Source organism: Aquarana catesbeiana, linkage group LG04 (genome assembly GCF_042186555.1).
Source record: "Aquarana catesbeiana isolate 2022-GZ linkage group LG04, ASM4218655v1, whole genome shotgun sequence".
Classification (NCBI taxonomy): Eukaryota; Metazoa; Chordata; class Amphibia; order Anura; family Ranidae; genus Aquarana; species Aquarana catesbeiana.
The window spans coordinates 116,480,509-116,507,431 of record NC_133327.1 but is presented as its reverse complement, the minus strand read 5'-3'; the positions used below and the strand labels follow the sequence as shown (position 1 = coordinate 116,507,431).

General features: G+C 48.0%; 1 protein-coding gene across 1 annotated transcript in view; it reads right to left on the bottom strand.

Annotated features, from left to right (window-relative positions):
• PPP2R3A (protein phosphatase 2 regulatory subunit B''alpha) overlaps nucleotides 1-17,993 on the bottom strand; it is a 292,871-nt gene extending 274,878 nt beyond the window's left edge. The window contains 1 exon segment of the mRNA XM_073625480.1: nucleotides 17,876-17,993. The gene's annotated coding sequence lies outside the window, so the exon portion shown is untranslated.
• Between the last annotated feature and the right edge of the window lie 8,930 nt (nucleotides 17,994-26,923).

The following is a 26,923-nucleotide window of genomic DNA, read 5'->3' as shown; positions in this document are numbered from 1 at the left end:
TATAAAATTCTATCGAATGTAACCACTAAAAATTCAAATGGCAACTGTAAAAATGAACATTTCAATAAAAAAAAAAAAAAAAAATGCAAATGGACGCATTCATTTTTTTTTTTAATTATCTCCTTATGTCGTGTACACACGGGTGGACTTTTCAGGATGAAAGGTCCGACGGTCTTTCGACGGATCTTTGACGGGCTTTCAAATGAACTGACTTGCCTACACACGATCACACCAAAGTCTGATGGATTCGTACGTGATGATGTAGGACCGGACTAAAATAAGGAAGTTGATAGCCAGTAACCAATAGTTGATCTAGCGTCGGTTTTTGTTCGTCAGGCTAGCATACAGACGAGCGGATTTGTCGACCGGACTCTAGTCCGTCGGAAAGATTTGAAACATGTTCCAAATCTAAAGTCCGTCTTATTTTCGTCCGAAAAAGTCCACTGCAGGTCCGATGAAGCCCACAAACGGTCAGATTGTCCGACGGATTCGTCCCGTTGGACCAGTCCGGTCGAAAATTCCGCCTGTGTGTACACCGCATTAGGAGTTTTTGCATATGTGGTAGAAGAATCGCATTTCAAATTTGATCTTTTATGCTATGGGGGGAAAAAAAAAAAAAGTTCTCTTGAAAACTACTGCGATTTGGATTATGACTGCCATCATAAATTTGGACCTTAAAGGGGTTGTAAAGGTAAAAATTTTTTCACCTTAATGCATTCTATGCATTAAGGTGAAAAAACTTTTGACAGTACCGCCGCCCCCAGGCCCCCCGTTTTACTTACCTGACGCCTCGAATCTTCGCTGCTCGTCCTCGTCATCTTCATTGCAGCTCAGCCTGGTCGCTGATTGGCTGCAGTGGATGGATTGAAAGCAGCGCAGCCATTGGCTCGCGCTGCTGTCAATCACATCCGATGACGCTGCGCGCCGGGGGGCGGGGCCGAGTGATACAGCCAGCGGCTATAGCCGCTGGCTGTATCACGGGAGCGCGCCCGCAAGCACTCACCACCATGCGAGGGAGCTCGCATTAAGGTGGTAAATGCTTGCGGGGAGGAGCTGAAACAGCCGCCGAGGGACCCCAGAAGACCAGGTTCGGGGCCACTCTGTGCAGAACGAGCTGCACAGTGAAGGTAAGTATAACATGTTTGTTATTTAAAAAAAAAAAAAAATTAACTTTACAACCCCTTTAATATAAAAAGGTAAATCAGATACCACCCCCCCCCAGACAAATAAGAAAACAAAAAAAAAAAAAAAAAAAAAACACAACCTTAAAACTTGCTGTATGTGTGTTGCATGTGGCCAGCTTTACATGTTTTAGTAGAGGAATGGATAGGGAACGCTGTCAGATGGTGTCTCATTACAGACTCATCCCCATACTGCAGGGAATACATTTCATGTACTCAGCAGTCTCCTATGAAAATGAACGTGCTTCTAAGCTTTCAGACGCTCTCGGGAAAGGATTTTATACAATCTGGCACAAGCAATGTGTCAACATGTGTGCCAAAACAAGGCACCTGAGGAGGCAACCTGTATGCACAAGACTGATGCTACGGGATGTAACAAGAACATCCAACACAAGTGAGGACAATGTGAGTAATCCACCTAGCTTTGAAAGAGTACCTGTCAGGTTTGAGCTTTGCTACCAACTGAATAAAACTTTCTATCATGTCATTTTACCATGTCTGCCTTCTCCCCTAACATATTCTAAATAGGTCATACTTGCTTTTAACCCCACTTCTAATGCCCCGCCGTACACACGATAGGATTTTCCGACAACAAAATCCATGGGATTTTTTCCGACGGATGTTGGCTCAAACGTGTCTTGCATACACACGGTCACACAAAGTTGTCAGAAAATCCGATCGTTCTGAACGTGGTGACATAAAACACGTACGTCGGGACTATAAAACGGGGCAGTAGCCAATAGCTTTCGTCTCTTAACTTATTCTGAGCATGCGTGGCACTTTGTGTGTTGGATTTATGTACACACGATCGGAATTTCCGACAACGGATTTTGTTGTCGGAAAATTTTATAGCAAGCTCTCAAACTTTGAGTGTCGGAAATTCCTATGGAAAATGTGTGATGGAGCCTACACACGGTCGGAATTTCCGACAAGGTCCTATCACACATTTTCCATCGGAAAACCCTATCGTGTGTACAGGGCATTAGACCTCTTTGCAGGTACTGCTCTAAAGATTTGGGGCAAAGGCTGTGAAGTGCTCAACAAGCCACACAGGAAAACTGACTTCAGCCCTTACCCCGTTTTCATTGCCTTCTGTTGTCAGCCCTTGGTCTGCTCTTCTGTATACTGTAAATCTGCGATTTTCTTGTGTCTGTGGTTGGGTAGCTGGGACTTCCTAGCATTAGCCTTTCATTAGTTCCTGCCAGAAAACAAAAAGCTGGGAGTGCTTCAGATGTCCCTGGTGAACACCAGACACTCCTTAGACTCCCCACTCACAGAGAACCCCAACGACGCGGCATGGGGCTACTCTATGATAGGCATTAGATTAGAATATGTAAAATTCTGCAAAATCGTTTCAAACGCTTTCAACTTTCACCTGACTGGGACAACTGTGTGTAGTAACAATGAGTGGTCTCTATCTCTTATGCCGTGTCCACATGGGTGGACTTTGACCGGACTGACGACGGACCGAATCCGGCGGACAATCCGACCGTGTGTGGGCTCCATCGGACCTGCAGCGGACTTTTTCGGTCAAAAATCTGACGGACTTTAGATTTGGAACATGTTTCAAATTTGTCCGACGGACTTGAGTCCAGTCGAAAAATCCGCTCGTCTGTATGCTAGTCCGATGTTCGAAAACCCACGCTAGGCCAGCTATTGGCTACCAACTTCCTTATCTTAGTCCAGTTGTACGTCATCATGTAAGAATCCATCGGACTTTGGTGTGATCAGGTGTAGGCAAGTCCATTCGTTCAAAAGTCCGGTCAAAAAGTCCGCCCGTGTGTACGCAGCATTATGCAGTGATATTACAAATCACTGCATGAATACTCAAATCGATATTAAAACATTATATTTTAGGCTAGTTTCACACTAATGTGGTGTGGGAAATTCCGCAATCCGTGCACGTTTTCCGCACTGCATTGCCCTTCTGATCTGCTGTGGGGGTCAATATCAAGTTAACGACACCCCAAAAGGCAGGTCACAAATGCAGTGTATTTGCCTGCACCAGATCGGAAAGATAGAAAAGAGTTCAGCGAGCACCAGCCAAATTTCGATCCTTCTCTGGTCAGCTTAAAGAGGAGCTCCAATTGTTTTGTTTTTTTTAATGAACACAAAGACTAATTAAACACATTCACCTGTCCCAGGATCCAGCAATGTCCAGAGCCATCACTTCTCTCCCTCTCCTCGGTGTGGGCATTTCAACTGTGGGCACCCGGGTTCAGAGCCAGGTGTGTGCTGCGCCTGCTGAATGGCTCTGGCTTCTGGGACTACAGGAAGGGAGGGGGAGAGGAGAACTTCCACTCGGAACAAAGTGGGAGCGGGTACCTGTCAAAACTAGGTACCCGTTCTTTCTCTCCCCACCCCCCCACAAAATAAATAAATAAATAAATAAATAATAATAAATTACATTGCAAACGTGGCAGGAGGGTGGGGAATTGGTTGAGAAGGGCTTAAAGCGGAACTTCCCATTTTGGGTGGAGTTCCACTTTAAAGCTGGAAGCATCAGAACCAAGGGGCAAAATGCCACAAATACTAACATACCAGCAGCATGTCAAAGATGGAACTGAAATAGAAACATGTGCAATGATGATGACAGATACATCCGTTACCAAACACCTTGTAGGTGGGTCTGTATCTCTTAGGGATTGTTTATACACATTGGCCAACGCAGGATGATCTGAGGCTCTTGGTATGTGAAGTTCTCAGGGACCACCTACACAGCAATGAATAAAACACGGGATCGCCGCTTTAAGGCGTCTGATGATCCCTATTTACAAAGACATCTCTGTACTTGGCCCATTCCCCATTCCAAAACCTTTTATCCTTTGGCCTCCCACACAGTAAAACACAGATAACAAGGACAGAGCTGCCAAAACATAGTTTAAAAAAAAAAAAAAAAAAAAAAGTGAGGCCTTGTCAGTTTATCAAAACTATTTTAGCCAAGAAAAAAAAAAACTCTGCTATAATACTAATATCAGAAAGCCTGATCCATTTGTGTTGTAGGTATTTTTTGCATCATGCATTTTTGTGTGTGGCTTGCAGAATAGTGCTGAACAGTCAAGTTTTCTCATTACAGAAATTCCATCCCTAGACCTCTTTATTTGGGTCCTGACCAATCATTTAGAACTACTGATATATATTATCCTCAAACACCCTTCTCTATGTGATAAATCAGGGGTTTCCAAACTTTTCAAAATGAGGGACACATTGTAAAAATTTACTAATATTCACGGGCTGATACAGGGGGAAAAAAAAACAAAAACAAAAAAAAAAAAAAAAACAAACCACACACAAAATCAGGTTTATGTATGTATTTATATATGAAAGAAATTTAACTGAATGAATATGTCTTACGTGGATCTCTTTTGTCATCAGCATGATATGGTTCAGAACAAAAGAGAGAACTTTAGTAACAGAAAGCAAAGTCCCACTTCACATCAGTATCCTTGTTCCTATCAGAGCCCCCATCACAGTCCCTCCTTACATCAGTTAGGGCTCATTTACACTTGCTTTCGACTAACACACAATAAAGCGCCTACCACTTCAACATGCTTTTTTTTTTTAGGTGTTTTTGATGCTTCAGCAATGCTTTTTTGGAGCTTTACTAAAGCCTGGCAAATGCCCCGTGTGTGTGTTGATTTTCTATTTGTCTTAAATGGACCCCGCTCAGTAGTAACCGCCTAGCTCTGCTGATGCCCCGCTCAGTAGTAACCGCCTAGCACTGCTGATGCCCCGCTCAGTAGTAACCGCCTAGCACTGCTGATGCCCCGCTCAGTAGTAACCGCCTAGCACTGCTGATGCCCCGCTCAGTAGTAACCGCCTAGCACTGCTGATGCCCCGCTCAGTAGTAACCGCCTAGCACTGCTGATGCCCCGCTCAGTAGTAACCGCCTAGCACTGCTGATGCCCCGCTCAGTAGTAACCGCCTAGCACTGCTGATGCCCCGCTCAGTAGTAACCGCCTAGCACTGCTGATGCCCCGCTCAGTAGTAACCGCCTAGCACTGCTGATGCCCCGCTCAGTAGTAACCGCCTAGCACTGCTGATGCCCCGCTCAGTTGTAACCGCCTAGCACTGCTGATGCCCCGCTCAGTTGTAACCGCCTAGCACTGCTGATGCCCCGCTCAGTTGTAACCGCCTAGCACTGCTGATGCCCCGCTCAGTAGTAACCGCCTAGCACTGCTGATGCCCCGCTCAGTAGTAACCGCCTAGCACTGCTGATCCCCCGCTCAGTAGTAACCGCCTAGCACTGCTGATCCCCAGCTCAGTAGTAACCACCAGCTCTACTGATCCTCTTCTCTCTCTCTCGTCCCTGCTCACCTCCTGCTATATTGCTCCCATGTGCACATCATGTGTGGCAATGATAGTTTCTCCTGCTCCGGTCCCCCAGCTCTGCTGATCCTCTGCCACTCAGTTCTCTCTCTGGTCTCCGCTCACCTTCCATGATAGTGTTCCCATGATGCAACACCACATGGGCCGTCTGCTAGTTGCTGCACTCCAGCCTGGGCCCCACTCACCTTATCTGCACCAGACACTCCCAGAATATCTACAACATGACCAGGAAGTGACTGCTGATGATGACTTTCTGGTTCACTTGATTTACCAGTGCTGGGATATGTCATACCTGAAATACCTCCAAAACAAGGTGAAGCTAAAGTTGAATAAAAGCCTCTCAAAAGCTGAAGGTGCTGTAAACAAGCTCTGTAATAGACTTCTATGGAGGCTTTAAAGACGCTTTGAGGCACTAAGAAAGCGACATGGGGTATAATTTTGAAGCAAACCTAACACAGCATGTAAGCAGGACTGTAAGGTAATCATTGTATTTAGGGACAGGTGCTTTGATTGGCATTCAAAATGCTTTAAAAAAAAGAAAAAAAAAAAAAAAAAAAAGCGTGTGTCCAATGCCACATTTTGGACAACAGTCTCCTGGTGTAATGCTGGGTCCACCGTGTGCAAGGGCTTATATTGGCTTGGGGCGGGGCAACCCATTGACGTCATCCAGAAGCCCCGATGCACGACGGCATCGGACGAAGAACAAGAGGGAGAAGACAGTGGAGAAGACCCGGCAAAAGAGCGAGAAGACAGCGGAGAGAGGAGAAGAACTGGAGAGGGAGAAGGACGAGTAGAGGGAGAAGAGGTCGCCAGAGGAAGAAGACCCGGAGAGGGTAGAAATCAGAAGAGACGCCAGAGGTGTTTTTAAATACTTTAAAAGCCTGTGTACTGGAGTTTATTTTTTATTTATTTTTTTTTTTTTTTGAAAAATGGGTAGGGGTACAATGTACACCATACTCATTCACATAGGGCGGAAGGCCGGGCGCAGGCCCCCCTTGCCCCAAAGCACTCACCCCCCCATGTTTTTAGAGCATGTGGCCTGGTATGGTCCAAGGGGAAGGGGGGGGCGCTCGCTCATCCGGGCTGCGTGCTCGGAGAAGGGTCTGGTATAGATTTTGGGGGACGCCCCCCCAAGCCTTTTTTGCGGTGGGGGGGTCCCCTTAAAATCCATACCAGATCGATGGGTTTGGTATAGTCCTAAGGGGGCACCCCACGCCAATTTTTTTTCATTTTGGCGGGAGTTCCCCTTCAAGATCCTCCTCATTATCTGACTTCTAGTGTGACTTCTATTCAAATCAATGGGATCCCATAGGGAACCATTGATTTTGAATAGGAGGCAGAGAAACGCGTCTGAAAGGCAACACAGCTAAACGCCAATGCAAAACGCTGATTAAAAAAAAAAAAAAAAAAACGCACTTTTACTGCAGCTTATTCATGGCGTCAGTACTAGCTTTACAGCTCGTTATCTATAACGCCCATGGGCACGAGGCCTAGAAGTGGTTATATACCCCCAATGCGGAAGTTGTACCTATAGGTAAGCCTTATTATAGGCTTACCTATAGGTACTGTAAATATCTCCTAAACGTCCGCCGTTTAGGAGAGATTTACCTCGTAGTGCCCCGATGTGATCAGTGCATGAGTTGTGAAGAAAAGGCCCTGAGCCATTTCTTCACTAGCAAGTGCTGTGACTGACAGCTCCCGCATGCATGCGCGGCAGTGGCGTAACACAACTTCGGCCAGGCACAGAGCCGGAGTCCGCGGCCCCGGAAGAAAGAGGGGCAAAGATGGATGCGGCCACCAGCAGGGACATTGCGGGCTTGTTTGCAGGCAAGTGGCACTTAATGGGCTAGTATGCGATGCATACTGGCCCATTATGCTTTTACTTTGCAGAGGAAAAAAGTGTAAATAAAACCCATTAGGGTTGACTTCCTCTTAAAGCGTGGCTTATAAAAAGGAACACCTTAACAAGACTGGGTTTTAAACTGTCATTTACTTACTGGAAAAATTGGGTGAAGGAAGGTGTTGGACCTCAAAACTGACAGCCAAAAGTTGTATACCTTTTAAGCAAACTTTTTAAATTAAAAAGGGAAAAAAGGTAGAGTGCCTTTTTTGTGTTCTTCAAAACACATGCATTCATTACCACACTAATGTTAATGTTGGATAATTATCCAATTCACATAATATCTGCAGCTTTCCTCACTTTCCTATATAACCATATACATAGGAGAAAAAAGGAAGGGGAATACTATAGAGTGTCACATTAGAAAAAGCTTGGGGTCTGCTGGGACTACTGCCATGACATCCAAGATGGCAGCACCCTTTAGCAATCTTAGGGCTTTTGAATGTTTTGTACATAGGAGCCTTTTACAGGTAAATAACAAGCATAAAATATTTTAAACATGTGCTGAAATAAAGAAGAAGTAAACTCTATTTTTTTACTTGTACTTACAGGTAAGCCTATAGTAAGGCTCACCTGTAGGTACTGTCAATATCTCCTAAATTTGCAGTTTAGGGAATATTCAGAGTGCATGCAGCCGATGACATCATTGGTGCATCAGCTCTAAAGGTCTGGCTTACTGTGCAAGACCTTCAGAGCCCATGCCGCAAACAGCAGCTCCCGCACGCATGCGCAGGAGTGAGGTCATCACGTCTCTGGCCACCTGGAAGAAACACCGGGGAAGATGTCAGCCATCTCAGCAGTGTGCAGACTTCATTCTAAAAAGGTAAGCATTTCATAATGAGCATTAATAATATGTGATGCATACTAGCTCATTATGCTTTTGTTCTACAGGTTTGTTGGGGTTTTTTCCCCCACCAGGGTTTACAGCCTCTTTAATGTGGTGTTTAAGAAAACTAGTACTTCTTTATATTGTGGACATGAACTATCTGACACAAAGCAGTCCCATCCAATGGTTGCCCCTTCGACAGTCAGCAAATTGCACAGAGCCAAGATGATATCAGCACAGATTCTTCTACTGATGAATCAAATGAGAGAATACCCAATGTGCGTACTTCTAGATTCTAAACTGGTGGAGTATATGAGCTAAAGATCTTGTAAATAAATTGGTACATATGTATTGGATCTTGTTGCTCCTTACGCCTAAATATCTAGTTTAGCATTTATTCCACTGTAAGAGGAAGAGCTTGGTAACTATGCCATAGGAAGTTACAAACACTTATAAACATGTCACATTAAATCAGTTATTAGCAAGTTTATTGACCTCCAAGCTTCCTCTTAAGCATTATGGGAAAAAAACATTTATTCAACCAGATCAGGCGAAACAATAGGCTTTCCTCTGGAAATCACTGCAGAAGAATTCAATGAACAGCTGTGAACATTATCACACAATCACCTCATGTAATATTGGTCTCCATGGAGAATTACGGCTTTGGTTACAATACACAAAGAGGTTACATTTGTTAGTATATAAAGAGAACAATTTTAATATGTAATAGTCAGGGGGAATGCTTTGCAAAGAATGGGTCTTTTTTGGTCTAACTATCAATGTCCAGCCTGAGGAGATGAGTAATCTGGCAGAATAGGTGTGACAGATTTACATTCTAAATATTCTAAGGTAACTGGGTAAGTGGGTTGACAGTCCCAATATACATGACAATATCAGATCGGAGTTACCAGATATTGTATTGGGGTTCAGATATTTTGGCAATGACTAAAAAAAGAACACCAGGAACTTGGGGGGTGAGTATCAAATGGTTCATTACAATGAACCTAGACCACTACCACCATCACACAGTATGTGATTAGTCACAGAATGGAACATTTAACGATTAAGAAAAAAATAAAAAAATAAAAAAGGGAAGAAGAAGCATGAATTGGCCTAAAAAATCCAACCCAGCCAATTGACTTATCCCAGAATCTAGGTAAGTAATGTGCTAAAATGGTGTTAAACTTATTCAGCATTTGATATTGCTGACGAAAGTCCTTTCTGTTTATATCCTAATGCCGTGTACACACGGGACGGACTTTTCGACCGGACTGGTCCGACGGAACAAAAACGTCGGACAATCCGACCGTGTGTGGGCTTCATCGGACCTTCAGCTGACTTTTTCTGTCAAAAATCAGACGGACTTTAGATTTGGAACATGTTTCAAATCTTTCCGACAGACTAGAGTCCGGTCGAAAAATCCGTTCATCTGTATGTTAGTCCGACGGACTAAAAAGGACGCAAGGGCAGCTATTGGCTACTGGCTATGAACTTCCTTATTCTAGACCCTACGTACGTCATCACGTTCATATCAACGGACGTTCGTGTGTGGGCAAGTCCGGTCGTCCGTAAGTTTGTCGAAAGTCCGTCGGACATTTGATGCTGAAAAGTCCACCCGTGTGTACACGGCTTTAGATCAGCCTTTCAACCTTTTTACTTCAGGGAACTCTCAATAAATTCATCAAAGTTTTGTGGCAAAAATGCCTCTCACACTGGTAGTCTGTCAGGGTGGCATTCTTCCTACTAACAACTAAAAAGGTAATTGGTGTCATGCTGCTGGCATTGCCAAGTGGCGTTGTCCCCAGGATTATGCAGGCACCATCAAATGGGAGGTCAATCAACCACAGCTTGAAAAAACCCCATAGCAACCTCTGGAGAAACCCTAGGGTTCCACAGAATCCTGGTTGAGAATGGCTGTCTTAAACCAACCTTTTTCAACCAGGGTGTCTTCTGGATTCTTTAGAAGTGCCTTGGGAAAATGCTGAAAAATTGCAACAAATTGTTTTTATTGTGCAGCATTGGAACCCTGGGTACTGTTCAAGTCAGCCATTGGCATCCTGACAACCAATGACATCCTTGATTGAGAAGGAGAATGTCGGGTTCCTGTACAGCAGGTGTATCCAAACTTTCTAAACAAAAAAGGGCCAGTTTACTACCCTTCAAACTTCAGCAAGGCCAGACTGTAGCCATCTGGAGTAGAAAAGGCCCTGGCATCAGTGGGAGTAAACAATGCCATAGGCTCTGTTGTCAATGGGAGTACAAAAAAAAAAAAAAATTACATCATTGGTGTCATTGGGTAGAATAGTGCTCCATCATTGGTGTCAGCAGAAGGAATAGTGCCTCATATCACAAGTACCTGTAATAAATAAATAAAATAAATATCAGTGGAAGGAATAGTGCCCCAAGGGCCAGATAATGGCCACATACACCCCGTGGGCCACAGCTTGGAGACCTCAGCTGTACAGCATCCTTGTTTACCCCTCCCCTGCCCCCATCTGTTAGCACTGAGGTCACATTAGCAGGTGGAAAAAGAGAAACTGAGGGAAAAGAGAAACACTACAATACTACTGAGTACCAGTTTGCAAGGGTGGAGGAATAAATCACCTCTAATGTTGGGTGGCCTACGTGTGTGGATGTTGTTGCAATGTGTAAAACTATTTGTTTCGTTTTTTTACATTTTAGAATGGGATGCCTCAAGATTGTGCAGAATTTTAAAGGGTTTCACAACTGAAAAAAAGGTTGGGAGAACACTGCCTTAGACAATTCGACTCCAGGATTGGACTGGCCCTTGGATTTTACCAGAATCTGTCAACCAGTACATGCCAAGTCGCCAAAATCTCAACTAGAAATCCCTACTTCACTAAACTTCTGCCCAAACCAAAGTCCTGGCTTTTATTTCAAAAACACTGCCATAAGCAGGAGTGAACACCAAGCACAGAGCAGTCATTAAATAGTATATTGTAAGCAGGGGAGGGTTTAAAATAACCCAGTCACTATACTAGGAAACTGAATATCATAGGAAAATCAAAGTGCCCAACACAGGGGTCAGTCCATGCTTTTTTTTTTTTTTTCAATCATTTGCTGGCATTTTTTTTTTTTCAATCATTTGCTGGCATCAAGAAAACACTCAAAAGAAAAAAGTTTTTCTAAGAACCTATATCTTTATATTGACCACATGTTTAGTCCAGAGCTTCCACCATTAAACATTAGGCACCTTCCAATAGTGCAAGCCCATAACACTGAAAAATTCAGCAGCATGACACCTAAACCAAACATCTGGGAGTCATAGATCTATAGTCATTATATCCATTTGCGGCTTTAAAAACTGAACTTTCCTAGCCTCTGTTTTATCCGCAGTTGCCATGGTGCTGCACATTTGATGGCTTGACAGTTTGGGTGAGACCACAAGCAACTGTGACAGTTACCATTGATGGCATGCCTTGAAAATACCTGGTTTGGAAAACAGTTAAAAGCTGTGAATTTAGTTCTGCTTTAAAATAAAGAATTGGAAGGTACTGCAATAATAAATGAGCACTGATACGATTGCATTGCTTATAGCCTAATGCCCCATACACACGATCGGAAATTCTGCCAGCAATAGTCCGATGTGAGCTTTTGGTCAGAAATTCCGACCATGTGTATGCTCCATCGGACTTTTGCTGGCGGAATTTCCACCAGCAAAAGATTGAGAGCAGGTCCTCTATTTTTCCGACAGAAAAAGTTCCTATCGGAAATTCCAACACGCAAAATTCCTATGCGTGCTCGAAAACAATTCGACGCATGCACGGAAGCATTGAACTTCATTATCTCGGCTCGTCGTAGTGTTGTACATCACCGCGTTCTTGACGTTCGAACGTTCAGAGAACTTTTGTGTGACCGTGTGTATGCAAGGCAAGCTTGAGCAGAATTCCATCGGAAAAACCATCCAAGGTTTTTCTGACAGAAATTCCGATCGTGTGTACGCGGCATTAGTGTGACATATGGACCAAGATATTTTCTGTGGCAGTAAAAGTTATTTTCCCATGCAATGGGGCTGTGCCTGCACTGTATGGGTTATCTGCTAATTTCTGTCCAAAGGATTTCAGATCGGAGATATGCTTACCTAATCCACTAATCCTCCAAGCACAAGACCGATCCCTGCCGCCCCTACCCCCCGCACACTAGCGGTCTTGTAAACGGACTGGTCCTGACATCATCACATCCATAGACCAGCTCTGGAGGTGACGAAGAGTCCACTGCTGGATGTGGGGGAGCATTGTTTTCCAGAGGATCGGGTGAGTAAAGCCTTTGGTGCACCCCTGGAAAAAACAAGCACTTAACCCACGCAGTGCGGCCAGCGCTTTAAAGAAGGTGAAGTACATGAAATGCAGTAATAAAGGCAAGGATAAAAAAATGAAAATCTCAACATAAAGGTCTAAAGTTTGTCTCAAGTATAGGCAGCTAGAAGATGCATGATTGCTTCTAAATTGTAAGCTCCAACTAGCAGGGCCCTCTGGTTCCTCCTGTATTGAATTCTATTGTAACTTTACTGTCTGCCCTCAGGTTGTAAAGCACAAATTAGGGTTGCACCGATAGCGACACTGGTATCGGTGCCGATACTAGGCATTTACACAAGTATCGGTACTAGTGAAAATGTACCGATACCTTCTGGCTTTGTTGTCAGCGGGATTAGAGGAGGAGGACGTAGGATGACCGCATGGTCCTTGTAGTTGTAGGTGCTGAGTGTTGGGAGTGCTGTTTTTTTTTTTTCTCTTGGTCTTATCCAGATGGTAATATTACACAGCACACTGATAGATGATGGAGACCCCCCTTCTCAACTTGATCGCCCTAAAAATGCCAGAAATAGGTATCGGTAATTGGTATTGGGGCAAGTACTTAAAAAAAAAAAAGGGGGGGGGGGGATCAGTACTCGTAGCTAAAAAAAAAAAAAGTGGTATCGGTGCAAACTGTTGGCGCTATACCAATCCTGTAAAATTGCTAAAGGTCCACTAGAGGGAATAAGTAATGCATGGGATGAATACCTGTAATATATGAATTTTTTATATATTTTTTATTTCACATTTACTAGCAGACTAAGCCAACAAGCAAAATGACAATTATCCCTGTAAACACTGATGGGGGGGTTTAATCAAATAGATTTCTGTTTTTTCATTTAGTAAAAATGTTTTGTTACTGTGATGCTGAAGAAGTATTTTCTAGTCAGGCTTTAAATTATTGGAAGACTAGAGGACCTTGAATTGACAAAACAGCACCATGTCACCACTGAACAAACATTGCCGTGTGGAGAAATAATCCGCTGCCAGCAACAAAATGTAATAACACTGCATTATATTAAAGGGGGGGGGCGTTAGAAAAAAACAAAACCTGTGTGTTAATTCTAGTGACAGATTGCAGCATATATACCACGATTGTGCCCCTTGTTCCAGTATAAACCAGTCCAGCTGTCAGAGCTCACGTGTACAATGTTCTAGTCCTTACGTGTGCACTGTCATAGCTGTCATATCTTCTTAATGACAAACCTCTGTAGTTTCAGAAGAGGACCTGCAGATCAGAAGTCAGGACCACCATACAGACAGTGCAGCATCATCATAGGTAGGTAGGTAGGTGGAGGTGCATACAACTTTTAGGGCTCATGGACATAAGCGAAGAAATGTATGTGAATACAGCAGTATTGTACACTATGGGCCCATACTCACATCAGGGCTGTGCTCAGTAATCATTGGGGAATTCAGCTGTACAAAATCAATGTAGAAATGTCTGCAGAGTTCCATACTTCTAACACTTTATAAACTGAGCGAGAGGAATGGACATTTACACAACGGAGCATCCTTCACGTCTCTAAACAGAAGTCATTCACGAACCAATACAAGCGTTTTTCTGGCAGCAAGATCCCAACTAAATAGAAGTATTTATTATGTCCGTGTGCACAAGTCCTTCACCACTTGACCCCCAGGCTTTTTCTGGCACTTTTTGTTTACATGTAACAATTTAGTATTTTTTGCTAGAAAATGTCTTAGAACCCCAAAATATTGGGACGTCTGCCTTTACATGAACTTTAATGGCATCCCAGTCTTAGTCCGTAGGGTTCAATATTCAGTTGGCCCATCCTTTGCAGCTATAACAGCTTCAACTCTTCTGTGCAGGCCAGTCAAGTTCCTCCACCCCAAACTCGCTCATCCATGTCTTTATGGACCATGCTTTGTTCACTGGTGCGCAGACATGTTGGAATAGGAAAGGGACATCCCCAAACTGTTCCCACAAAGTTGGGAGCATGAAACCGTCTAAAATGTCTTGGTATGCTGACACGTTAAGAGTTCCCATCACTGGAACCAACGGCCAAGCCCAACCCCTGAAAAACCACCCCAAATCATAATCCCCCTCCACCAAATGATTTGGACAAAGGTCCATTAAAACATGGATGAGCGAGTTTGGGGTGGAGGAACTTAACTGGCCTGCACAGAGTCCTGACCTCAACCCCATAGAACACCTTTGGGATGAATTAGAGGGGAGACTGCGAGCCGGGCCTTCTCATCCACATCAGTGCCTGACCTCACAAATGCGCTTCTGGAAGAATGGTCTATCATTCCCATAGACACACTCCTAAACCTTGTGGACAGCCTTCCCAGAAGAGATGAAGCTGTTATAGCTGCAAAGGATGGGCCAACTCAATATTGAACCCTACGGACTAAGACTGGGATGCCATTAAAGTTCATGTGTGTGTAAAGGCAGGTGTCCCAATACCTTTGGCAATATAGTGTAGGTCAGCATGGGCACTCTAAGCTGTCTGCATCTACCCAGCCTTATACACAAACTGCGATGCTTTGGACATTCTGATACCTATCAGAACCAGCATTCACTTTTTTCAGCAATTTGAGCTCCAGGAGCTCTTCTATTAGACCAGTCTATGCAGACCAGCCTTCACTCCCCACGTGCATCAATGAGCCTTGGCTGCCCATCACCCTGTCATCATTTTTCCTTCCTAGGATCACTTCTGGTAGGTTCTGACCACTGCAGACCAGGAACATCCCACAAGAGCTGCTGTTTTGGAGTTGTTCTGACCCAGTCGTCCGGCCATTACAATTTGGCCCTTATCAATGTCACTCAAATCCTTACACTTGCCCAATTTTTCTGCTTTCAACCCATCAACTTCAGAGGCAACATGTTCACTTGTTGCCCAATATATCCCACCCATCTTCAGATGCCATTGTAATAAGATAATCAGTGTTCACTTTACCTGTCAGTGGTCATAATGTTATGGCTGATGAGTGTACACAGATATGGGTGGGATGGGTGAACAGCCTCTGCCTAGTAGAGCCCGCCACTGATTGCAGGGGGGGGAATTAGCCTGTCACTGATTGCAGTAGCTTGCCACTGATTGCAGGGGGTGGGGGGAATTAGCCCACCACTGATTGCAAGGGGGGGAATCAGCTCGCCACTGACTGCAGGGGGGAGGGGGAATCAGCCCGCCACTGACTGCCGGGAGGAGGGGGAATCAGCCCGCCACTGACTGCCGGGAGGAGGGGGAATCAGCCCGCCACTGACTGCCGGGGGAATCAGCCCGCCACTGACTGCCGGGGGAATCAGCCCGCCACTGACTGCAGGGAGCAGGGAAGAGGGGGAATCAGCCCGCCACTGATTGCGGGGGGGGGGGATTAGCCCGCCACTGACTGTGGGGGGGGGGGGATTAGCCCGCCACTGACTGTGGGGGGGGGGATTAGCCCGCCACTGACTGTGGGGGGGGGGGGATTAGCCCGCCACTGACTGTGGGGGGGGGGGATTAGCCCGCCACTGACTGTGGGGGGGGGGGATTAGCCCGCCACTGACTGTGGGGGGGGGGGATTAGCCCGCCACTGACTGCGGGGGGGGGGGGATTAGCCCGCCACTGACTGCGGGGGGGGGGGATTAGCCCGCCACTGACTGCGGGGGGGGGGGGATTAGCCCGCCACTGACTGCGGGGGGGGGGGGGGATTAGCCCGCCACTGACTGCGGGGGGGGGGGGATTAGCCCGCCACTGACTGCGGGGGGGGGATTAGCCCGCCACTGACTGCGGGGGGGGGATTAGCCCGCCACTGACTGCGGGGGGGGGGATTAGCCCGCCACTGACTGCGGGGGGGGGGATTAGCCCGCCACTGACTGCGGGGGGGGGATTAGCCCGCCACTGACTGCGGGGGGGGGGGGATTAGCCCGCCACTGACTGCGGGGGGGGGGGATTAGCCCGCCACTGACTGCGGGGGGGGGGGGATTAGCCCGCCACTGACTGCGGGGGGGGGGATTAGCCCGCCACTGACTGCGGGGGGGGGGAGAATTAGCCCGCCACTGACTGCGGGGGGGGGGAGAATTAGCCCGCCACTGACTGCGGGGGGGGGGGAGAATTAGCCCGCCACTGACTGCGGGGGGGGGGGAGAATTAGCCCGCCACTGACTGCCGGGAGGAGGGGGAATCAGCCCGCCACTGACTGCCGGGGGAATCAGCCCGCCACTGACTGCCGGGGGAATCAGCCCGCCACTGACTGCCGGGGGGGGGGGGGGGATTAGCCCGCCACTGACTGCGGGGGGGGGGGATTAGCCCGCCACTGACTGCGGGGGGGGGGGGGGATTAGCCCGCCACTGACTGCGGGGGGGGGGGGGATTAGCCCGCCACTGACTGCGGGGGGGGGGGGGGATTAGCCCGCCACTGACTGCGGGGGGGGGGGATTAGCCCGCCACTGACTGCGGGGGGGGGGGGATTAGCCCGCCACTGACTGCGGGGGGGGGAGAATTAGCCCGCCACTGACTGCGGGGGGGGGAGAATTAGCCCGCCACTGACTGCGGGGGGGGGGGAGAATTAGCCCGCCACTGACTGCGGGGGGGGGGAGAATTAGCCCGCCACTGACTGCGGGGGGGGGGGGGAGAATTAGCCCGCCACTGACTGCGGGGGGGGGGGGGAATTAGCCCGCCACTGACTGCGGGGGGGGGAGAATTAGCCCGCCACTGATTGCAGGAGGGAGGAATTAGCCCGCCACTGATTGCTGGTGGGGGGGGGGGGATTAGCCCCTCTCATTGGTTGTGATCAGCCCCCTCTCAGAGGTTGTGATCAGCCCCCTCTCAGAGGTTGTGATCAGCCCCCTCTCAGAGGTTGTGATCAGCCCCCCCTCTCAGAGGTTGTGATCAGCCCCCCCTCTCAGAGGTTGTGATCAGCCCCCCCTCTCAGAGGTTGTGATCAGCCCCCCCTCTCATTGGTTGTGATCAGCCCCCCCTCTCATTGGTTGTGATCAGCCCCCCCTCTCATTGGTTGTGATCAGCCCCCCCTCTCATTGGTTGTGATCAGCCCCCCCTCTCATTGGTTGTGATCAGCCTGCTGTCACTGTGCTGTACACTCCTCTGCCCCCAGGTGATGAAGAACACCCACTGTACAGGTAAGTGTGCTGTCCATGAGTCCTCCTCACACCGCTCTATACACCGAGGACAGTGCGGTGACTTTAGCCTGGCTGGAGGTGTCCTGCCATGTACAGTCACAGGACAATGATTACAGATGTGTGGCGCCTCGTTGATGCAGGTGACAGGATGCAAACTTCATCCACACACAACCAGTGCGCCCCCCATAGACACCCCCCCGGTGCAGTCACGTGATAGTAGCCCAGTAATGAGCCATCCTCCTTACCTGCTCACCTCCCCGTGTCCCCGCACGTCCTCCCTCCGCTCCCCAATCCTCTGCTCCTCTCGACTCCCCGGCTTCCCTGCCAGCTGTCGTCACGTGGTGACAAGTTCTCTTCCACCACGCCCCCTTCCCATGTGCAGGGTGTGTGTATGTGTTGTTCGGAGAAGGCGTACAGGCATCCACATTCTCGGCCAATGAGATCCCCGAGGGAGGGGCGAAAAATCGGGCAGCGAGCCAATAGCCGGACGGAGTATATACCTCCCAAGTATGAGAGGTCGTGCGCTTTTTCAGAGGGCGCCGCCCCCCTTTCTTTGGATTGGGAGTTAACACTTAATGCGCCGATCTGTGATAAAGGACTGCTGGGTATGCAGCCTGTGACATGGACCATACAGGTGGCTTTATCTCCATCCGGAGTTCTGCTACCTTATTATATCTGCTCTGCTTCATTGGAACTACATAGTCCTTGTTTAACCACTTGCTTACCGGGCACTTAAACCCCCCTCCTATCCAGACCAATTTTCAGCTTTCGGCGCTGACGCACTTTGAATGACAATTGCGTGGTCATACTACACTGTACCCAAATGAAATTTTTATCATTTTTTCACCACAAATAGAGCTTTCTTTTGGTGGTATTTGATCACCTCTGCGGTTTTTACTTTTTATTAAAAAAATGTAAAAAACTGAATTTTTTTTAAAAAAAAAGTTTATTTTTTTATATTTTGTTTTAAAAAATTTTAAACGGGTAATTTTTCTCCTTCATTGATGTACGCTGATGAGGCGGCAGTGATGGGCACTGATGGGCGGCAGTGATGGGCACTGATGGGCGGCAGTGATGGGCACTGATGGGTGGCAGTGATGGGCACTGATGGGTGGCAGTGATGGGCAGCACTGGCAGGTGGCACTGATTGGCACTACAGGTGGGCATTGATAGGTGGTACTTGTGGGCACTGATAGGTGGTACTTGTGGGCACTGTTAGGTGGCACTGTGGGCACTGTTAGGTGGCACTGTGGGCACTGTTAGGTGGCACTGTGGGCACTGTTAGGTGGCACTGTGGGCACTATTAGGTGGCACTTTTATTGGGCACTGATGAGGCAGATGTGCCTCTTCCACTAAGGGACCGATGTCCCTCACATCCGATCCGGTGATCGGCTTTTTTTTCTACTCGCGCTGTCAGCGTGAGTAAAAAAAAAAACCGATTACCGATCTTTTGTTTACATCATGTGATCAGCTGTCATTGGCTGACAGCTGATCACATGGTAAGGGGCCAGGACCGGCCCCTTACACAGATCGGTGATCAGCCGAGTCTCAGTGATTCGGTGATCACAACGCGCCCGGCGCGCGCCCTGCTGGGCGCGCGCAGGGAGCGTGCACAGGGGAGGACGTCATATGACGTCCTCCCGGGAATGTAGGTCCGCGCTGTAGCCGTCATTCGGCTATAGCGCGGATGCCAAGCGGTTAACCACCTAAATTATACTGGGCACTCTTCACCCCCTTCCTGCACAGGCCAGCTTTCAGCGCTCTCACACATTGAATGACAATTGCATGGTCATGCAACACTATATGAAATTCTTATCATTTTTTTCACATAAATAGAGCTTTCTTTTGGTGGTATCTAATCACAGCTTTTTAATTTTTTGTTAAACAAATGAAAAAAAGGCAAAAATCAGTGAGTTATAAAATGTTGGAAACAGGGGCGGATCCAGAGTCTAGTCTCAAGAGGGGCACTGCCAGAAAATATATTTTTTTGGGGTACATCTATCGGGGAAAAGGCTGGTGTTGGCGCTTCAATCATCACGGCACCATGGTTGTTATGGTGTCAAGATGGTTGAAGCGCATTATTACTATTATTACATTGTTGTAAAAAATTAAATAGTTTAACTCACCATAATACTGAATCAGTGGAAGCCCCGAGTGTGTCACTTGCCACGTCACCTGTCACCAGATGCAGAATTTCACTTGCCACATCGCCTGCCACATGTTGCGGATTGTCTCTTGCCACGTCGCCTGTCACCAGATGCAGATTGTCACTTGCCACCTGCTAAGGTGGTCTCTTGTGTCCCAGAGACAGGCAGCAGAGAGATGTTGTAATCCCCATTAGTATAGAATCCCCCCTCAGTGCAGAGCCCCCATTAGTATAGAAATAGAATCTCCCCTCAGTGCAGAGCCCCCATTAGTATAGAATCCCCCCTCAGTGCAGAGCCCCCCATTAGTATAGAATCCCCCCTCGGTACAGAGCCCCCCATTAGTATAGAATCCCCCCTCAGTGCAGAGCCCCCCATTAATATAGAATTCCCCCTCAGTGCAGAGCCCCCATTAGTATAGAATCCCCCCTCAGTGCAGAGCCCCCCATTAGTATAGAATCCCCCCCCAGTACAGAGCCCCCCATTAGTATAGAATCCCCCCTCAGTGCAGAGCCCCCCATTAGTATAGAATCCCCCCTCGGTACAGAGCCCCCCATTAGTATAGAATCCCCCCTCAGTGCAGAGCCCCCCCATTAGTATAGAATCCCCCCTCAGTACAGAGCCCCCATTAGTATAGAATCCCCCCTCAGTGCAGAGCCCCCCATTAGTATAGAATCCCCCCCCAGTACAGAGCCCCCCATTAGTATAGAATCCCCCCTCAGTGCAGAGCCCCCCATTAGTATAGAATCCCCCCTCAGTGCAGAGCCCCCATTAGCATAGAATCCCCCTCAGTGCAGAGCCCCCCATTAGTATAGAATCCCCCCTCAGTGCAGAGCCCCCCATTAGTATAGAATCCCCCCTCAGTGCAGAGCCCCCATTAGCATAGAATCCCCCTCAGTGCAGAGCCCCCATTAGTATAGAATCCCCCCTCAGTGCAGAGCCCCCATTAGTATAGAACCCCCCCTCAGTGCAGAACCCCCATTAATATAGAATCCCCCGTCAGTGCAGAACCCCCATTAATATAGAATCCCCCCTCAGTGCAGAACCCCCATTAGTATAGAACCCCCCCTCAGTGCAGAACCCCCATTAATATAGAATCCCCCCTCAGTGCAGAGCCCCCATTAGTATAGAACCCCCCCTCAGTGCAGAACCCCCATTAATATAGAATCCCCCGTCAGTGCAGAACCCCCATTAATATAGAATCCCCCGTCAGTGCAGAGCCCCCCATTAATATAGAATCCCCCCTCAGTGCAGAGCCCCCCATTAGTATAGAATCCCCCCTCAGTGCAGAGCCCCCATTAATATAGAATCCCCCCTCAGTGCAGAGCCCCCCATTAATATAGAACCCCCCCTCAGTGCAGAGCCCCCCATTAATATAGAATCTCCCCTCAGTGCAGAGCCCCCCATTAGTATAGAATCCCCCTCAGTGCAGAGCCCCCCATTAGTATAGAATCCCCCCTCAGTGCAGAGCCCCCCATTGGTATAGAATCCCCCTCAGTACAGAGCCCCCCATTGGTATAGAATCCCCCTCAGTGCAGAGCCCCCCATTAGTATAGAATCCCCCCTCAGTGCAGAACCCCCATTAATATAGAACCCCCCCTCAGTGCAGAACCCCCATTAATATAGAATCCCCCCTGCACATGTCAACCCACATATACATGAAGTTTACAGACCTCAGAACAGCGTGGACAGATGCACACAGCCGTGTGTGTCCCTCGGGCTCCTCCTCCTCCTGTGTGGATGTAAACAGAGAGGAGGGGGAGGCGGCTTCAGTCCGCTGCGCTGAAGCACACAGCGCAAGACCTGAGGAGTAGATCAGGTCAGCGGGCGGTGTTAGCGGTGCGTGGCGCTACCTACGGGTGTCACCCGGGTGCGGACCGCACCCCCCCGCACCCACCTAACAACGCCCCTGCTGTTGTCTCCCTCTGTCTTCCTCTGCGGAGCCGCCCGGCGGCCCTTTCACCTATGGAGCTGCCCGGCGGCTCTCTCACTTACGGAGCCGCCCGCCGGCTCACTCACCCGCATTTCTCGGAGGGGGCAATTGCTCCGTTTCCCCCCCCCCCGGATCCGCCCCTGGTTGGAAACAGGTAATTTTTCTCCTTCATTGATGTGCACTGATGAGGCTGCACTGATGTGTGCTGATGAGGCTGCACTGATGGGCACTGATGAGGCTGCACTGATGTGTGCTGATGAGGCTGCACTGATGGGCACTGATGAGGCTGCACTGATGTGTGCTGATGAGGCTGCACTGATGTGTGCTGATGAGGCTGCACTGATGGGCACTGATGAGGCTGCACTGATGTGTGCTGATGAGGCTGCACTGATGGGCACTGATGAGGCTGCACTGATGTGTGCTGATGAGGCTGCACTGATGGGCACTGATGAGGCTGCACTGATGTGTGCTGATGAGGCTGCACTGATAGGCTGCACTGATGTGTGCTGATGAGGCTGCACTGATGTGTGCTGATGAGGCTGAACTGATGAGGCTGCACTGATAGGCTGCACTAATAGGTGGCACTGATAAGAAAGCACTGATGAGGTGGCACTGATAGGCTGCACTGGTGAGGCGGTACTGATAGGCTGCACTGATGAGGCGGTACTGATGGGCACTAATAAGAAAGCACTGATGTGCGCAGATAAGGCTGCACTGATAGGCACTTATAGGCTGCACTGATGGGCATTGATAGGATGCACTGATGGGCACTGATGAGGCTGCACTGATGTGCACTGATGAGGCGGCACTAAAACGTTGCACTGGTGAGGAGGCTCTGATGAGGCTGCACTGATGTGCGCTGATGGCCACTGATAGGCTGCACTGATAAGCACTGATAAGGAGGCACTGATGAGGCTGCACTGATGGCACTGATGAGGCTGCACTGGTGGGCACTGACAGGCTGCACTAATGGGTACTGATGAGGCGGCACTAAAAGGTTGCACTGATGGGCACTGGTGAGGAGGCTCTGATGAAGCTGCACTGATGGGCACTAATAGGCAGCACTGAAGAGCACTGATAGGTGGCACTGATGGGCACTGATCGGCAGCACTAATGGGCATTTACTAGCATCACTGATTGGCACTGATAGGCCGCACTGTTGGGGCTGCATTGATAATCAGGACATTGATGATCAGTGCCCTGATTATCAGTGCAGATATCCCCTTTCTCACTAGCTGGTTACCGGCTCTCTCCTCTCCTCATGCTGACAGCTTGAGGAAAGGAATGCAGATAACTGGCAAGTGTGTTTACATAGTAATCAGCTGTGATTGGGCACAGCTGATCACATGGTAAAGTGACACTGTGATTGGCTCTTTACCCCGATCTGTGATCAGCTGTGTCCAAAGGACACAACTATCACAGAGTGCGCCACCTGTGTGCCGCAGTGGGCACCCGAGGGGCGCAATTAAGGGAGGACATCACTGGCTGACCACACTGTAGCCGTCATTTTGCTATAGTGCATTTGGCAAGTGGTTAACCAATTTAGTAACTGCCTGAAACACTCCATAACTCCCAAGTGTCCCTGATTTCGAGGGACTTGGCCCTGATTTGGAACAATTTGTCTCCCCAGTCTCTCTTTCCTGTTCATCTCTCCCTCATTTTGGTCTGATCTATATAGTTGTGTATAAAATGCACTATTTAGCTTTCAAACAGTGTTTCCCAGTGCTAAACCTTTCATTCAAATTCTAAATTGCTGCATTTGTAAATGCCAAAAGCCAATATAAAGGAATAGTAGTGGTAAAAAAAAAAAAACACTTTTTTATATATATAATTGTCCTTTAAGTGGGTGTGACAGAGGTGTGTCCTATGCCTACATACTTTTGCTAATAGGTGTTCCTCATTCCCATCTTTAAAAAGTTTGGATGTATGCTCCCCTTGCGTACCAGGCTGTTTTCAGCGCTCTAATAGTTTGACTGACAATCACTCAGTCATACAATACTTTACCCCAATATGTTTTCTAGCATTCTTCTGAGACAGACAGAGCTTTGTTAGGGCTATCCCAGTGCAGTCCCACTGCAGGACATTGTAAAATGCCTTGTCTCCTATCTGGCCAGGTCACACCACCACATTGCAGGATGTACTTTTATCCAGCATAGTGCAGTGCAAGGCAATCCACCGCCTCACATCATGCGGCAGCCAATAGAACTTAAAGTGATTCTATAGACTCAAAGTTTTTTACCTTCATGCATTCTATGCAATGAGGAGAGAGTGGGGCTGGGCTGGAAGAAGGTAGAGAAGGAAGCGCCACCTGAGTGTAGTATTAGAGAAAGCTTTAATGACACAGTATAAGGTCACACTTACAGGAAACAGAAGTTAAAAAGGCTCATCTGTGTGTATCATGGTCCATAGTATGGTCCTCGGATCCAGATCCGTTGGTGCTGCAGAGCGGCAGGGCTGCAGATCGTTGTGTCTCGGCCTGGAGCACGTCCTGTTGCCTTCAGGAAGAGGCTGGGGCCGGCATGGAGCACACGTGACGTCACGGGTCACGCGATCACTTCCAGGGGAGGACTTCCACCAAGAGGAGGGACTGGATTGGCTGGCTACGCTTTCGGAGCTACTGCTCCTAATTGCCTAGCCAGTTAACATCCCAATTATTGTATACACTTACGTATTTGCGCTTACAGTTACCATTACCTTTTTTTGGGGCTGGGCTGAGCTGCAGCTCTGTGTGTGAATGGGCACACAGAGCAGCGGCTCAAGAACGAGCCTGCCTTGATGCCCCCAGAGCAAGCTGCTTGCTCTGGGGGCACTCAGCAGGAGGGAGGGGCCAGGAGTGTCGGTGGGGGACCCAAGAAGAGGAGGATGGAGGCTGCTCTGTGCAAAAAAACTGCACAGGGCAGGTAAGTATAACATGTTTGTTATTTTAATGTTAAAAAAATCAAAAGCTTTAACATCACTTTAAAGTGATTCTACACCCATAAAAGTTTTCTTTTTTCAATAATGCATTCTTTGCACTAAGGACAAAAAATACCCTTTACCTATCCTACCAAACCCTGTCTGTAAACACTTACCTGACTCCTGTCTCTGAACCAGCGATGTCCCAGCTGCAACACAGCTCTACTCACTTCCTGCTCTCACAGGAAACTCAGGTAGCAGTGGGAGCCATTGGCTACTACTGTTGTAAGTCAAACTCCTGTAAGTAGGGATTGAGGACGTGGCTTACCAGCGCTGTGTGTGTCTACGGATGCACACAGCCCGGATCAGGAGCACACGCCCACACAAGTGACCCTAAGCACCCAGCTAAGGAGGCTCTCGGAAGAAGCAGACAGCACTGGTGGGGGACTACCAAAAAGGAAGTAAGGGACCACTCTGTGCAATATAGTTGCAGGTAAGTATAACATCTTAAAAAAGTGATATCATCATAGATGAGAGAACAGTGTGATTTCACCTTGATCGGCACCATGGCACTGCAGTCATCCCACCACACACCAGCAGCTGCACTGTAAGGCCGGCCATAGACAGAACAAATTCAGATGGTTCCTGCTGAACTGGCCACATTTGATCCGTCCATGGGCAGGCTGGTCATACTGAAGTCGCCAGTAGCTGACGGCAGTGATCATCATATTCTGATGGCTGGGAAGCCTCCTGCTGTCAGAATACAATAGCGCAGCAGAAGGTATTCCCCCTTTAACACTGTTGAAGGGGGAATTGCATTTCCTATGGTTGAAGGAAAGAAAATTGTATAATGTACGGTTTGCTCATCACAGGTGTGAGTAGCCTCTTAATTTGTATTTCTTTAGGGCTTTTCTTCCTGAAGATTCAAAGCACTTAGGACAGGGTGTCCAAACTTTTTTCAAAAAGGGCCAGATTTGATGAAGTGAACATGCGTGAGGGCCGACCTTTTTGCCTGACATTCTTTGAACCATTAAAATTTGGTCTAAGTGTGTTCAACCGAGCACTAATACACTGCCCAACAAGAATTCTCGTGCCTTTGTGGCTGTGTGTGGTGAAGAGATGAGCTTGGGCGTGTTATTTGGATATATATATCTTTTGTGGCCCCAACGAATCTTTGAGCGCCGCTCAGTGTTATTTGGATATACCGTATTTATTGGCTTATAACACGCACCTTCACTTTAAGAGGGAAGTTTCAGAAAAAAAAAATAAATTTTAAATATAGAACTATGAAGCAAAATAAGGGTCAGTGCCCATCAATTTAGCCTAATCAGTGCCCGTCTGCAGCCTCACCATTGCCATGAATGCAGCCTCTCCATTGCCATGAATGCAGCCTTACCATTGCCATGAATGTCGCCTTACCATTGCCATGAATGCTGCCTTCTCTATTGCCATGAATGTCGCCTTACCATTGCCATGAATGCAGCCTTACTATTGCTATGAATGCTGCCTTCTCTATTGCCATGAATGCAGCCTCTCCATTGCCATGAATGCAACCTCTCCATTGCCATGAATGCAGCCTCTCCATTGCCATGAATGCAGACTCTCTATTGCCATGAATGCAGCCTCTCCATTGTCATGAACGCCGCCTTACCATTGCCATGAATGCAGCCTTACCATTGCCATGAAATGCAGCCTCACCACTGCCATGAATACAGCCTCAGCATTGTCATCAGTGCAGCTTGATCGATGCCCATCTGCAGCCTCAGAGGGGACAGGGAGGGGGGTGGGACGAGCGCAAACAGATTACCTCTTTAATACAAAGTCCCGCCTCCTATAACAGACAGAACAGTCGTCCAATGGCAGCCCAAGAGAGGGGACTTCCTATTACAGACGCCACCGAGTAAAGAGGACGTTCTCCTGTATGTAATCTGATGGTGCTCGTCCCGCCCCCTCCCTGTCCCCTCCTAGGCAGTGCTGATAAATACAATATATATCTTTTGTGGCCCTGGGTGCCACAAAGGATATATATATACAAATTACCAGGGGGGTCACATTAAACCGGAACGCGGGCCGGATTTTGGACATGCCTGACTTAGGAAATAAGGTAGGCATCTGTGGCATAGGCAATTACCCTATCAGCATGTCTATAGAGTACAAGAGGAAACCCATGCAAGCACTGGGAAAATATGCAAGCTTCATACGTCCTGGCTGGAATTAGAGATTCAGGGACCCCAGTGCTCATTAGAACCTTGCAAGCGCAGCAGCTGATTGATAATTATAAAATCACTCCCATTCACATTCATTTGTGCACATGGACACAG